Genomic DNA, 17027 nt, shown 5'->3' on the forward strand with positions numbered 1-17027 from the left:
GTAACTGTGTTTTTAGTTTTTCAAGGAATCCCCATACTGCTTTCCATAATGGCTGTACCAATTTACATTCCCACTAACAGTGTAGGAGGGTTTTCTTTTCTCCACACCCTCTCCAGCATTTACTGTTTGTGGACATTTTAATGATGGCCATTCTGACTGGTGTGAGGTGATACCTCATTGTTGTTTTGACTTGCATTTCTTTAATAACTAGCAATATTGAGCATTTTTTTCATGTGCCTATTGGCCCTTTGTATGTCTTCATTTGTATGTTTGTTTAGGTCCTCTGCCCATATCTCATACCACCTTCTTTTAGTTCTCTGCTCCCTGCTACACTTGCCTACGCCCTGTTGCAAGGACCAGTTAATTCTTCCCTGCTGTGGGTACTTTTCAACGGCTGTTTCCTCTAGATGGAATGATCTTCTCACTAACTGCTCTCGTGTCCAGTTTACTATCATCCTGGGTAGCTTCAATGGCACCTTTTTCCAAGAGGCCATTCTGTTTACCTAAACTAACTCCCTGTCTTTGCTGTCCCTACTGTTAACCTATCTGTGTTCTTCTTTTAACTCTGTTCAGGGTCTGTGATTATCTTCCCACTGTATTTGTCTGCTTGTTCTCCAAACACCTTCTAGAGTAGAAAACGTCGGCGTCCAAGCTCTCAGCAGGGATGTGAACTCTGGAAGGGCGGCGTTAGCAGCCCTCTGTGTTTAGGAGTCAAGGGTAGTGGATTCAATCTGACAATACAGAGCCAAGGATGGATCAGATGGTCACGTGGGCATGACCGTTCGGTGTCCATTTTACCCCTCCTGCCCCTGTGGGGTGAGTTTCACCAGGTCAGAGGAAGACTGTATTTTTATTCTAGTCTTATCCTCTGACAGCCCAGGTGGCCTCAGCATCAAGAATGTAGTCTAACACTTGCAGTAACTCTCACATCAGAGGGACCCAAAGGACGGGACTCCAAAGATTGAATGCCTATACACAGGACCTAAGATATTCTAACTTAAGGCTTATATAAAACACGATTTTTCAATGGCAGGCCTTCTACAAATATAAGATCCATTTGAACGAGAGCTTTGTCTCTCTTCACCACTTAATTGCCAAGATCACTGCATGCTTGAAGTTCAGTAGGTAGACAGTAAAATGAACTGCATGCATGTATAAATAATTAAATGGACAGAATCAATGGAAGTAACCAAGTAGCATCCATCTTTGGGTGTTCTGTAGAGAGAGGTTTTAAACTTTTGGTATTCAAAAGCCTAAATTCTGTCTTTCAACATTGAATCCTTCTTTATTTTACCAAGCGTGGAGCCTTTTTCGCCTCTTCTCACAGCCTCTCCAAGAATCGGGCATATGCTTAGGCAAGAAAAGAACACTTTGCCTCAGTGGGTGGGCTGCGGGCTTCCAAAGCTAAAACCGATGCTTTACAAGTATTGCTAAAAAAAAAAAAAAAGCCAAGTATCAGGGTAACAGAAACAGACTCAAGCAATGCCTTCTGCCAGATTCTCTCCAGTTCTGGACCCCAGTAGGAGTATGTGCCTGGGGGTGGGGAAGTGGGGGTGTCATGCGTGCAGTGGCTCTGAAGCAGCCTTTCACACAAGCAGAGCGAGAAAAGGCATTTGTCTACTGTTTTTCTTCCCAGTCTCCCTCACATAACCACAAAGAGGACTTCCCTCCATGGGTTTAATTAAGTAGATACACTCTCTGACGTGTCAGTCAGGGCCTGAGTTCATCCTAGGGCACTGACCTCCTCTTCTGAAGTGTCCCAGGTGAGGCTGCCAGGTTTCATTCTGCTCTAATTAAAAGCTGTGAAAAGGTTTTTTTTGTTTGTTTGTTTGTTTTGTTTATTGTTTTCCCCTTGAATAGACTTGTAATTTTATTTATTTAGGCAGATTCTTGAATTGCCTTTGGAAATACTACTTGTTTCTTGAGACAATCGCCATTCATTCCTGGGATAAGCTTATTTCGTAGTATTAGAATCTTATGTAGAAAACTTTTTTTCCACCAACAACTTAGAATTATAATTCCGTGTATTTTCTTTATCTTTTCCCAATCCAATGAAGAAAATATCTCATCTTTACATTATTTGGGGAATAATTCTTTGCTTCAGCGTGTCTTCTGTTTAAGTCACTGTTATCACATTGGAGTCATCTCAGTGGGTGTCGAACTGAAGAGTCAGGAAGTGGTGACAGAGCAAGAAAAAGAATCCGAGTCAGGAAGAAGCAAAGGTGGTAGAAGAAGCATTCCCTGGAGAGAGGTCAGAAAATGTCCTAGCTTGAGGCTATGGAAAGTTGGAGATCTGTTCTGTTCCACCTGTGAGCTATTGAAAGCCCTGCAGAAGCGTCCTAGACCTTCATGGTTCAAACGAAAATTCTAGCATACACACTTGCCTCTAATCCTTGTCCAAGAGACACACCTACACTGTCACCTGGAAGGCACTCACTGCCTCTTTCCCTCAACCTCTCTCCTCACACTCATACTGTTAAGGGCATCTCGGTGCTTCTTAAATATTAATCTTGCCTTTGTGCCTCTACTTTTATTGCTCCCCAACGAATTTTAATTTATTTAGCATAGTGGGTTTGGGAATTTCTATTATAGAATAAGAGCCCCTCATTCCTCTAAACAGAACCATGGCTGTGTGTTTTGACATGATTCCAAGATTTTTTTTTTTTTAATTCGTTTCCTCTCTTTCCACATCCTGACTTCTGGAAACCTTTTGGGGAAGGAGTTTTTCCCAGACTGATGCTGTAGCTTTCAATTGGGTTGGTCCCCAGTGGGGCATCTCTGTGGTGTCCACGGGAGAAGTTTGGATTGCTCTTCTCCATGCTGTTAGCGATCCCATTCTGACATACGGGGCAAGCAATTCTAATCTGAGAAAATAATGCTAAATTATAAATGTGCTGCAGTTTAGTTCTCCCTAAAATAGTCCATGAGAGACTATGTCAGCAAAACGTATCTATATTATCAGCAGTCTAACTGGCCTAGGTCGATTTAAGGTTATGGCTTCTTGCTCCATAGTTCAGGTAGTACAGTGTGTGTGTGTGTGTGGTGTGTTTTAAAGAGTTAAAGGAAGAAAAGTCACTTTTTAGGATTGCAGAAGAGCCCCTCATTCAGATTTAGAAACACTGGTTGGTTTAAAAATTATGTAATAGTTTATAAAAGGAGGAGTTTCTAATTATACTGGCCTGATACACTTGGAATCTGTCACTAAAATAGGAAAGACCATAACAGATCCAAATATGTTTGGGGGAGGAACTCAAGTCTAGTGGTGAAAATATGAAACCTCATTATAGGAAGCTTGAAATCAAATAAAAGTTAAAGTGCCAGAATGTAAAACCAACAGCCGTTCAATCACCATGCAATTCAAATGAGTATTTTCACAATTTTTTAAATGTCAGACTCCATATAAGGGATGATATAAAAAAGGATAAGAGATGGATTCTGCTACCTACAAACTCCACCATTCATTAATTCATTTTATTAATCATTCAATCAAAATTGATTGAGCACATAATCTATGCAAAAAGAAGAAGGAAGTCTAATAACTCTAATTCATGACTGATTATAATACCTTTTAAGACGTACGTGGGGAAGTACAAGGGGAAGACCTGGAACGTCAGCTCTGTCGTGCCTGCCCAGAAAAGCAGAATTCCTGCTCAGAGATGAAGCTGAGCTGAAATGAATCAAATAGAGCACAGTGTTTTAATATGCTTTTCAATTATTCTCCTTCATACGTCAGATTTAGGTATAAGAGACCAACATCAGTCATTTAAATACAGTGGAAGTCACGTTGAAATGACCCCCAAATATTGTGAGCTTGTAGACTCTGGATAGTTTGGTATTTTATTATCACGACCTTAGGGGGGTCTCCACGTCTTCCTGATACAACACACACTGTGCTCTCTGGCCACTTCTACTGTGATTCTCCATACGTGTGTATCTCCATGCCGCACTGGCCCTATCTATCATTACGTATTTTTACAACCCGGGCGAGAGAAGAAAATGCCAGGGAGTGAAATGCATAGTTATACTTAGCTCTTGACCACGGGCTTTAGAAATAATTTATTTCTTTTCTCACTTTGTCACAACTGTGTGGAGGAAATAACAGCTCCTCTCTGATATTATTATTGTCAAATTAATAATAGTAACATCACCAGCTAATCATTTACTGCATATTTACGGATCCTAATCCCTGTGTTTTGCAAGTTACATACGTTGTTTTATTTCTGCCTACGTAGGCAGTGAGGTAAGGTGGATTAGCATTGTTTTCCAGGTAAAGAAACCTAGGATGCTGGGAGAAGTTAGGGCAACGTGCCAGAAGTAGCGTGAGCAATAATTAGTGGAAATTGGAAGGAATATTCAGATCCACATTTTGTGCCTCCTGTGCCTGGAATTCACCTCTATTTCTGACACAGCCGTCCTTAATTTTACCAGTACAGCATGCTGTTTTACTAGTCTAGTGCCAATGCCAGAAGGAAGTGAGAGCTTCATACCAGAGTCTCAGCGAGTCCAGCTGAGGTCTGCCTGCTCCCTTCCCTTCGGGTCCCATCCCTTGTTCAGGTAACCCTTACTTCAGTATCATTTTGTAGCTCTTGTCCATCTTTCTGCCTTGTGGGTTGATGCTCTGGGTGGACTCTGCTTGGACGGATTATGGATCTCCTCAAGGCTCTTTATTTCAGGTGATGCTTGGCTCTACCCTGGCTTCAGCCCAATGGCAGTCCTGACTCTATTCTTTTTTAAGATTTTTTTTTTTTTAAATGGAGCTACTGGGGATTAAACCCAGGATCTCATGCATGCTAAGCATACACTCTACCACTGAGCCATACCCTTCCCACCTGGACCTTTTAGTTTCATCTCCTTTATCTTGTTTCTCTCCAGTTGGTGTCTTCTCAGGAGAAACTCAGTTTTATAAGGAATGCTTTTTAAGCAAAACTTCAAGTGGAAATGTTATCTGAATAAGGACCTAAAAAAACAGACCAGGAGAAATACAGGATAATTTATATTCTCTGGTTTAAAATTGTTCCAATATTATGCATAAATTATGTTAGTAGAAGTCAATAAATGAATGGACTTAGATTTAAGATTCCTAATATTTACCCACTCTTGGGGAAAATTGCTCCAATAGCCACATAGCTAATTGTCTTTATTGGCTGGAAGTAGTGATGTCTACATTAGGAGACATGTTCCCGGCACAGAGTCAGATTCAAGGCAGAGAATCGCAAAATTTTTGCTTAATTAAAGGATGAATGAATTCACTGATGCTCCAGAACTCATTTGATGGACTTCCCTGTCTCATAGATGGTGTAGTGTTGATTTGAGTATGAGAATTTAGAGAGATATCTTAACAGAAGTGAAAAAATCAAGTAAATATGTCATTTCTTATCTCATAAACTCTTGTTTGTCATGAGCATTCTTCACTTCCCACTACTGAAATCAAAAGTTGTGCTATATCAAAGATTCCTTATATAACTTAGATATAGCCAGTATTTTGTCTGTTTCTGTATATCCCCTTATTAATTGCAGTGTCCTCAGCTTGCCTCTTCAGAGTGGAAGTATAACAAGTCAGTGATTATATTTTATTTGTTCATTTATCCAACTCAGTGCTTTGTACATAGAAGAGTTTGGATGCATTATTTTCCGTACTGGGGATTCCCCTCTGCAAAGAGCTCTTGATTCGGCCTGGGTGATGAACTTTTGAAAGTTGACTATGAAAAAATAACGGCAGGGTTTCTAGGTGGTACTGCTGTCCGCAGCCTCATTAATTTACTTTGGTGACTTCCCGGTCTTTCCGCTGAGAACAGCGCCCCCTCTGTCAGCCTCCCGCTCCCTCATTACCGTTTATTACAATCTAGTAACTGCTGGGAAACGGCGTTCTCTAAAATGCCTTTCCCTGTGGCTTAAAGTAAAGATTTTTTTTTAATAAATAAATACAGTTTATGTTGGGCATCTACCACTTGAAGGGCTAATGATTATCGACTAGCCTCCAGCAGGCATCAGGGAGTCTTGCCTCAGGCCCTTCAGCTAGCCCCCAAACATGCCGAATGTTAACACATGTTCCTGGATTCTGGCTGGGATTGGACACAAACGAGGCAGTCAGAATGGACCATTTAGTGTACAAGTCAAGATGACAGATCTCTGCTTAATACAAGGAAGGGAAAAATTCGTATCTTATTGAAAACGGCAGAAGAGCCCCGGGTGCTTTCACTTTGTGATTCTGCAGCAAAAAAGTGGGTTGTGTCAATATAAGTCTATGTCACCAGCTCACAGCTGCCACACTGAATTGACCCTGTTCACGGCAGACATAAAGGCCTTCCATTTCCAAATTCTCTCTAATGCTCATCTGTGAATGGGAGCAGAATGTGGAAAAAAGCCAACAAGTCTTCTCAACTCTAGTAGAAGAGGAGAGACAGACTCTTAATGCAACGCAGCAATCTGTGGTGTGATTTCCACCACCCCGCAGCCAAACCAAGAATATCCCATCATTCAGAGTCCTTGAAGGAGAAGGCTTTGACGATACCAGCTTATGCTTTGCAAATCATGAGCCAGAAATTCTTTGCACCCTTCCAGTTTCTTCTAAATGACACAGGGCTGGCTTAAATAACTCAGCCATGTATTTCAGAAATGGGTGGTTAAGACAGCCTTTCTCGAACGAGGTGCTACAGAATGTATGTGAAATATGAATAGGCATTCTTGCAGAGGGTTTCCATGATCAAAATAATTTTTTTTGGAGAGGCTTGGGTAAAACAATTAAAGGGATTTTTTTTTTAAATTTTATGATACTTCTGTGATATTGGGCCCAAACTGTAAACAGCTAAGAGAGATGCATAAATCCCATAGTTTATCTGAATGCAGAGTCATTTTTTGAGGAAGGGGTCTAAGGTGTTCTGTGGACCCCTCTTTAGGCATGCTGGACTATAAGGAGAAGCAGCATTGAAACTCTGTCATCTATTATATTAGTGTTGCCAAATTAAGATATCCCTCTCACTCCACTATTTTAATTTGATATGTTCTGCAAAGGTTAAATTAGATACCAACCATGTCTAAGGAATTTTATCAAAAACTGTGGCATAGAATCAAAGAAAATAACTTGGTATGCATTCTGCTACATGGAGCTAATGATTTGATGATATTGTGAAACATGGAGTACTTTTGGAATAAAACTAATATCCTCAAGGTTATATTTTGGTTTTTCTGCTTCTTCTTATTATTTTATAATAACATAACCAGAAAATAATTGAAAGGGAAAAATCTTACTCTTGTAAATTGGAGAGGACACTTACTCTGTCACCCTCCTTGCAGACAGGGTTGTCTATAAATCACCCTAGATGTTTGTTCCTTCTAAAACTCATTGGACTTGCTTTTTTTCCTAGGTAATCTAGAATTCAACTTCTCTTACAGGCAGATCTCTAATAATTTGCCCAATATTTTGTTTGGTAAAGAGTAGGAAAGAAGGATATGTGCTCAAAATTGACTATGATGAACTATGTGAATGCTTCAGTTTGTCATAATGGGTTTCCTAATTGTACATAAATTTCTATAAGGAAAGGTGTATACTCTCAATTTCAGTTGAATCATATACACACAGCTCCTACTTGCAGACCCCATGCATTCACAGAGCCTGGTTAACCATGGCGTCTAGTCCCAACTTCATATGTACTGCAATTCAAATGTATTTGCCTTATAACTTAATTTGTTTTCAGATACTGACAGATAACTTTAAACGGTAGACAAAGGAATAACTCTTTATACAGTGCTGTCAAATAGCAAATCAGCAAAATACAAGATAGGCAACAGGGAAAGACTCTTTCTAAATATGTTTTTAGTCAAATTAATACAAATCATGACTAAAGAAATCCTGTACCTGGCATGCCAGTTTAAAAAGATTTTAGATTTGGCAAAAAAATCAATCTTTTTACTCTATTATTTCTTATCCTTATGGTCCAAAATTGCTTTAATCAGTTTGATACTGATATTATGCACCAAAGTTGGCTCACAATTGTTGGCTATTTTCAAAAAAGGAAAAGCTGTCATCAAAAAATGAGCATTTGCCATTATCGAACATATTTGTTAGAGCCACAACTCAAGAAAGATAAGCCAAAAATGTTTCTTTGTTCACTTGATAATTTAAGTTATTGATAGACCAACCTAATGCCAGGAACTGCATGATGTATCATAGATACCCATAGGAATAAAAACAATTCTTGCCTTCAGATTATTCGCAAATATTAGGTTAGTGGTAACATTGCTAGACTCAATGTAGATGTTTCCAACCTGACTAGTGTGAAGTGATTAAAGTTCATCAGACTTACAAGTTCTCAGAAGTATCATAATACCATCTCCACTATCTGACACCTTCTTGAATAAATTCATATATATGTATATAAATGTTAAATGCACTTGGTTAGGCATTATGATATTAATAAAATAGTCTCCACTTCCAGGAGCTAATAATTCAGAAGAACTGAAATGTGTACTAGCATCCTTATATAATACATCATTTTACCATGATGTGCAAATGATTCAAATAAGGGGGTTATGGAGGTTCAGAGAGAGAAATCAGTCCCAGTTAATAGAATGAGGACCAGCTCTACTATCAGTTTGAGAATGTTCTTGAACAGTGTAAACAGAGACATACAAGTGGAATGCATCATCTGATACATGATGAATATTAATAGAGAAAAGGCTGTTCTGGACCAAAAGGTGAGGATAGATTGAAGTCTAGGGCTTGGGTTTTATCTCTTCCTCCTTTCTTCCACTATCTTTCAGGAGACAGCTCGGAATGTAATTAGCAGATTTATGAGAAAATGATGAAGAATTATATAGGACAGACACTGGAGAGGAGGACTCAAAGGGACATGTCAATTGATGGTCCAGAGGCTTAACGGAGGGCTGAGTCAAGGGTACTGAGTCTTCAAGCCTGGAGCTTATGTCTGTAATCATCATGACATTCCTATGGTATTGTTTCTATACTTGGTACTCCTTCATAGAAATGTTCTTCAATAGTGAAAATATTGAAATAACTGAGCTTAGTTCCAGTTAGTTATCTAATTGGGTTTTCCAAGATGTGAATATTTTAACTGTCAAATGACAGCACTAAACACTAATTTAGTGATGAGTTTGATGTCCTTTACTCAAGGGAAGACAATCCATGGGTTGGGGGAGTACAGGGCTCACAGCAGTGGAACAGAGTTCTCGTGGGATCTGGGGCAAGAGCAAGTTTTACAGAGTAAAGAACAGGCAAGGAGAAAACAGGGCACGATGGGATAAGAGCTCCGGGATTTCCTTACAAGGCTAGTGGGTTCTATTTTCTAGAATAAGGGAAGCTGGTTAAAGCTGAGTTGAGGGATTGTGATTGGTGTATGTTAGGGTTCCTTGATGCTGAGATGCTTCTTGTAAGTGCAGGCTGACCACTGGGGCGGCCTCCGTTATGTGGGTCCCAATATCTGAATTAACTTTATCATAACTCAGCCTGAATCACCTTCCAGTTAAAAGGAAAAAATTTAAACTACATATATTAATACTGAAAGCACCATGTGCATTTTATACTTAGACTGTAGTTTTACTAAAAATTTGTAATCACTTTCCTTTTCTCTAGAGAGAGAAAAGTTTCCAAATATGCACATATGTTTTTACCTTAAACACATATTTCTAAATAATTATAATAACATGAAGAGTTAAAATGGTAGCATAAGTACTTATTCCATTGATATATATCATGTTTAAAAGCTCCAGAGCAACGTACCATGAAATGTATGTAAAAAACAGGATTACATTTATTTTTCCAGCATTGACCCTCTGAAGTCTCACACAGAGACGTTTCTTAGTAGAGCGTGGCAAATGTTTCTTTAAATGTGGATTTCAATGTAATAGCCTTCCACTCCAAGTTCAAGTGGGACAGAAGCTCTGCGTTCAGTGGGTGTGGACGAGATGACAGATTTCTGTGACTCAAGCTCTAGATTAGGGTTATGGTTTCATGCTGGAATATTCAGTCCACTGGGATCTATCATCTCTCCTCTCCCAACTCCAGGTTTTAGACTCTTTGTTACAGACAGGTGCAGTCGGGAGGGCTGTGCCTCCTTTCCCCAACATAGCTCCCACTTGTAGGGCAGAGCTCTACCCCAAGCAGAAGAGGTAAAGAATATTGGTCCCCGGCTGCCCTTGCCCAGGTAGTTCATAGGGCAGAGTTTCCTTACTAGTAGGAACAGGCTGAGGAGACTGGGACCTACCATTCCCACCCAGCAGTCCATTAATGAAGCAGCAGTATCTTTCTAGATGAAGTGTCTTGCTCTCCCTTGCTCCAACTCTGGTGCAATGGTGTGGAGATTCTGCCCGGGGGGAGAGGCAGGCAGTAAGAACACAGAGATCTGTAGCTCTCCCAATGGGGAATGATTTTAATTAGAACAGACGCTGGGGAATATTATTATAAAGGAGGCTGGTGGTTTCTTGACACTACTATGAATAAGCAAAATGGTAAGCCAGTTAGAAGTGGAACAGAGAGATCCAGAGAAAGAGATAGCAGAAATGAGTTTTTGTTTGTTTGGTTGGTTTTGGGTTTTTTTCGGATCAGAGCAAACAAGCCCCAGAGGGAAAGGAGTATCCAAAGTTACTATAATATATTATCTAAAAATGTCGCAAAGAAACAGGAAAGTGTGAACCAGTCAGAGGGGGAAAAATCAGGCAATAGAAATTTGAGAAAACCAAATGTTGAATTTACCAAAGACTTCAAAGCAGCTGTTATAAATATACTCAAATAACTAAAGGACACAATTTATGAAGAATTATAGGAGTGTCTGATGGCTGTATTATCAAATAGGGAATATCAATAAAGAGATAGAACTATTTTTTAAATGGATGTACTGGGGTTTGAACCAGGACTTACTGCATGCTGATAAGCATGCGCTCTACCACTGAGCTAGACCCACCTCCTGAGATAGAAATTTTTTTTAAAGTGTACGTTCTGGAGTTGAAATGTCCAATAACTGAAATGAAAAATTCACCTCAGGGGTGCAAAAGTTGATATGAGCACACAGAAGAAAAAATTAGTGAATTTGAATATAGATCAATAGAATCATGCAGTGTGAAGAATATAGGGAAAGAAGGAATTAAGAAAATGTACAGGACTTCTGAGAAATGTGATACACCATAAACATACAACATGTGTGTAGTAAGAATACCAGAAGGGGAGAAGAAAGAAAGGAGTAGAAAAATTTTTTAAAAAATTATAGCTGAAGATTTCCCACATTAGATTAAAAAATTCATTAATATACATATCAAAAAACTCAGCCAACTCAAATCCAAATTGGATAAACACAGAGATCCACACAAAATATTTGAAGACAAAGATGACAAGAAAATCTTGAAAGTGAAAAGAGAAAAGTGACACATCACATACATCAGGGAATCCCAATAATAGACAGCTGACTTTCCATCAAAAACAATGGCATCCAGAAGGGAGTGGTATGTCATATCTGAAATCATAGGTACAGGGAATGGGGAACTATCAACCATTTTTCCAAACTATGAGACATTCTCTTTTTTTAATATTTTTATTGATTTATAATCATTTTACAATGTTGTATCAAATTCCAGTGTAGAGCACAATCTTTCAGTTATACATAAACATACAGATATTCATTGTCACATTTTTTCTCCATGAGCTACCATAAGATCTTGTATGTATTTCCCTGTGCTATACAGTATAATCTTGTTTATCTAGTCTACAATTTTGAAATCCCAGTCTATCCCTTCCCACCCTCCACCCCTTTGGCAACCACAAGTTTGTATTCTATGTCTATTATGAGTCTATTTCTGTTTTGTATTTATGCTTTGTTTGTGGGTTTTGTTTTTTTGTTTTTTTAGATTCCACATATGAGCGATCTCATATGGTATTTTTCTTTCTCTTTCTGGCTTACTTCACTTTGAATGACATTCTCCAGGAGCATCCATGTTGCTGCAAATGGCGTTATGTTGTCGGTTTTTATGGCTGAATAGTATTCCATTGTATAAATATACCACCTCTTCTTTATCCAGTCATCTGTTGATGGACATTTAGGCTGTTTCCATGTCTTGGCTATTGTAAATAGTGCTGCTATGAACATTGGGTGCAGGTGTCATCCTGAAGTAGGATTCCCTCTGGCTATATGCCCAGGAGCGGGATTCCTGGGTCATACGGTAAGTCTATTCCTAGTCTTTTGAGGAATCTCCACACTGTTTTCCACAGTGGCTGCACCAAACTGCATTCTCACCAGCAGAGTAGGAGGGTTCCCTTTTCTACACAGCCTCTCCAGCATTTGTCATTTGTGGATTTTTGAATGATGGCCATTCTGACTGGTGTGAGGTGATACCTCATTGTAGTTTTGATTTGCATTTCTCTGATAATTAGTGATATTGAGCATTTTTTCTTGTGCCTATTGATCATTTGTATGTCTTCCTTGGAGAATTGCTTGTTTAGATCTTCTGCCCATTTTTGGATTGGGTTGTTTGGTTGTTTCTTATGACGGCGTATGAGCTGTTTGTATATTCTGGAGATCAAGCCTTTGTCGGTTTCATTTGCAGAAATTTTCTCTCATTCCATAGGTTGTCTTTTTATTTTCCTTATGATTTCCTTTACTTTGCAGAAGCTTGTAAGTTTAATTAGGTCCCATTTGTTTATTCTTGCTTTTATTTCTATTGCTTGAGTAGACTGTTCTAGGAGAACAGAGACATTCCTTATAAAACAAATCCATTCTCAAAAAAAACCTTAGAGAGTTTGCTTATAGCCGACCTACATTACATAAATGCTAAAGTTCTTTAGGTTGAAAACAAGTGACACAAATAGTTCTGCAATTCCACACACAAAAAAATGACGAGCACTGGAAAAAATGATTATGTAATAATTACAGAAGACATTAATTTGATTGCTTCTTTATGTTTTTTTCATTGACTTAAAAACAATTCCTTAAAAGTATATAATGAAACATGGGACCTATAATATATAGAAATGTATCCTATTTGAAAATGACACTACAGAGAAAGCATATGGCAGCAAAGCTCTGAAGCTCTATTATGAAGAAATGATACTAAAATTTATCCACAAGAAGAAATGGACTAGAAAGGGTAAATAAGAAAATTAGTGAAATAGACTCTACAGAAAAGTTATTGCTCTGCTTTCTTCTTTCTGATCTTAAAAAAAAAGTTATATAAAGTGAAAATAAAAGTTTATACTTTTGAGTTTTTAACAGATATAAACACAATATGTATAACAATAATGGCATTAAAAAGGGAAGAGAAGCTTTGCTGTGTAGGAGCAAGATTTCTAAATCTCTCTGGAATTAAATTAGTATGAATATGAACTAGTCTGATAAGTAGATGACCATTTTAAACCCTAGAACAACCACTAAGAAAATAACTCAGAAAATAAATATAGTTAAAAATTACTCAAGTAAATATAATTTCACATCAGCAAATATTCACATAGTCCAAAAGAAAGCCATAAAAGAGGAACAGAGGAACATTTTGATGTCTTTTTAGACATCTGATATATAGGAATAAAAGCAAAATGGCAGTGGTAAATCCAATGATATAAATAATATTAACTGTAAATGGATTAAACCAATGTGATTAAAAGACGTTATAAGATTGATTTAAAAAATCAGGATCAAACTACAGGAGACACAATTACATTCAAACCACCCAAATAGGATGCAAATACAAGGATGGGAAAAGACATGCCAGCAGCCATAACAGAGTTAGAGTGCTTATAATAGTATCAGACAAAATTAATTATAAAAAAAAGTTACAAGAAATAAAGAGGGATATTTTATAAGCGTAAAAGTATCGGTTAATTTGGAAAACATTACATTTGTAAACATATATGCACTTATCAACAGAACCCCAAAATAGTCTCTTTGAGCTGCTGTAACAAAATGCCATAGACTGGATGTCTTAGAAGCAACAGAAATTTATTCCCTGAAGTTCTGGAGCCATGGAAGTCAAAGATAAAATTGCTGACAGATTCAGTGTCTACTGAGAGCCCGCTTTTCTGGGTCAGAGATGGCTGATTCTCACTGTGTCTTCATACGTTCGAAGGAAAGAAATGAGGGTGCTTTCCTTAGTCTCTAATAAGGGCACTAATCCCATTCATGAGGGATCCTCCCTCATAACATGATCATCTCCCAAAGGCCCCACTTGCAAATTGGGGGTTACATTGGAAATTACCTTTCAACATAGAAGAATTTGGGGGGGGACACAGACATTTAGTCTATAACGAACAGTATCAAATAAAATTGATTTTAAAACAAAAAAAGTTACTAGAGATAAAGAAGGATATTTTATAAGGATAAAAGGGTCAATGCATCTGGAAAACATTACAATTATAAACATATATGTGCCTATCATAGCAGAGTTATTTATAATATTTAAAAATTGGAAAGCACTTAAATATCATCAACTAATGAATGGATAAAGAACTTGTGGACTATCTATGCGATGAATTTTCTTTTTTTGACGATAAAAAGAAATGAAGTGCTGATATATATGAACCTTGAAAACATTATGTTAAGTAAAAGGAGCCAGACATGAAATACCACATATTTTATGTGGATACATTTATATGATTATGTACATTTATATAGTAAGCAATTATACAGAGGCAGAAAGTAAGATTGGTGGTTACCTAAAACTAGGGAAGAGGGAAGTGGGGAAGAGAATGGGGAATTCTAACGAGTACAGTTTCCTTTACGGGTGATGAAAATATTCCAAATTTAGATTGCACTGATGGTTGCTGTGAACGAATAAAAAGCATTGAATTGTAAACTTAAATGGGTGCATTATATGGTATCTGAATTATAACTTAAGTAAGACTTAATTTCAGAAAAACTGTGAAAACCACTAGTTTTCTCCTTTCGTGTACATATTCTTAAGTACTATCCAAGGGGCAACAGCTTCTCTGGTTTCCAGTTCACTCAAGACCCCTGACAAGTGTCTCACCTCATAATCTGCAAGAACAAGAAAAGCAATATATTTAATAAGCAAATACCACACAGTGTGCATGGTACAATCACTTCACTTACTTATCTAATTCAACCTTTAGTCTCATGAAAGCCATATGAAGTACTTATTCTCATTTCACTCATAGTTTATTTTTTACTATTTTATTATTCTTATTTACTCATAGTTTAACTCGTATTTATTCTTATATTTGAGTTGAGTTTGATTCCCAAACTCAACTCAAATATGAATGCGCCATGTTGTAGAGCTTTTCCAAATGTAGTAGAATTTGATATTTCTTCACCCATCAAATCAACCTTCTTATCTTTTGTGACCATGTCTTCAACTTACTATGTGCTGGGCACTATTCTAAGCCATTCACTTATTACCATCTTAAGTGCTCCTAACACCCTTACGAGATGGGCATTGTCAGACTGTATTTTAGCAGCAAGTACACTAAGTTTCAGAGAGTTTAAGGAACTCACTCAATTGGTAAGTGATGCAATATATTTGAAATATTAGCACTGGTTTCCCTTTGACTGGATACTGAATCATCTTTCTATACATAACTCAACCTAATGGTTCTTGGAATAAACCGGAGGCAGCAGCGGAGAGGTGGCAAGAGTGAATCATGAAGATCTTGTCTTATCTCTGCAACTGGTTATCATGGGCAGAGTGTCTCATCAGGGAATCTGGCCCCCCTCCCTTGTGCAGGTGTCAGGCCCAAATGAGCAAATTATATAAAATGGCTTTGAACATGATAAAGTGCTATAAAAATGTGAGGCATTATTAATACAAACTAGGTCAGAATCAGTAAATCCATAAAGTTTTATAACACTCTGCCTGCTCATTAAGGTAGCAGTCTGGTTTCAAATCAATAATTTACAGCCTGGTGAGGCGGCATGGGCTGGCGTGGGAGAACAGGATGTCAGGGTCTGGACGCTCAGGACTGTAAGTTGCTAACAGTATGCAGTATCACCTCAGGCAGGTCCGTTGTCATCCACATTTGCAAAATTATGAACGTATCACTGACCTGTTTTATAGAACTTTTATTAAGAGGCACTGATAAAAATGTGATTATAAAGCACCTTGCAAGTGGTATTGGTTGTAAAACTGTTCCAGCCTAGGTCATGAATTTTACTTGAGCATTCATTTCAATAGGCAGAACTCTTTAAATTCGCAAGTTTCAACTTAAAAAGTCTGAAAATTGATCATTGCAATTAAGAAGGGCTGTTGGCTGATTTTTTTTAGACCTACATTTTCATCTTACAGTTGTCTGTGTTGGTGGCTATAAAAGTAATTTCTGGAATAAAGATCTTACAATTTTATATCCCGTAGCCTAAATGATCAGATATTTTATAGCATTTATAATAAAATAATGGAACCATCCTTCATGGTGACTCCTATCTACATAGTGGAGTAAAACGAATTGTTACTGCTGGTAGAAATAATTCTGGAAGGAAATGTACTTACTAATGAAACTTTTGGCGAGAGTGGTTAATAAGTAAATTTTACCATAAAATGTGGTTTTCTGCTGACTCCGTACAATTCAGAAGATCTACCCTGTTAACTGTTTTGTATGAACAGTTATGATAGTAAGGTTAGCTGCATTTAGTGAGAAATCTGTGTATGCCGGGTACCAGGAACCTTACTTATAGTTGATCCTCAGAGCAAGCTTAAGAGGAAGATACCATTTTCCCCATTTTAATGATGAGAGATACAGAGTATGTGGCATAACACTCAGGTGATGTATGAATATGAGTCTCCTTTGCAAGAGTCTAGACTTCGGTTTCCAAGATAAGGCAGCGTTACTGTCCTTTGTCAATCTCTGTGTTTCATCTACTATTAGACCCTTCTGATAATACGATGAATTCCATTTAATGCTGCAGTAATCATTCTCAAAACGTGGTCCCTGGTTTACTGGACTTCATGTCTCTCAAAGGGAGGATCAACATTTGGGACTGAGACGCACGATTGTAAATTATGCATCAGTTACTACTTAGCTAGTGTTTCCTGATCTAATCCTAGTGAAGGAAAAATAAAAGTATTTCTTGAGAACCATCTAT

Source organism: Vicugna pacos, chromosome 20 (genome assembly GCF_048564905.1).
Source record: "Vicugna pacos chromosome 20, VicPac4, whole genome shotgun sequence".
NCBI lineage: Eukaryota > Metazoa > Chordata > Mammalia > Artiodactyla > Camelidae > Vicugna > Vicugna pacos.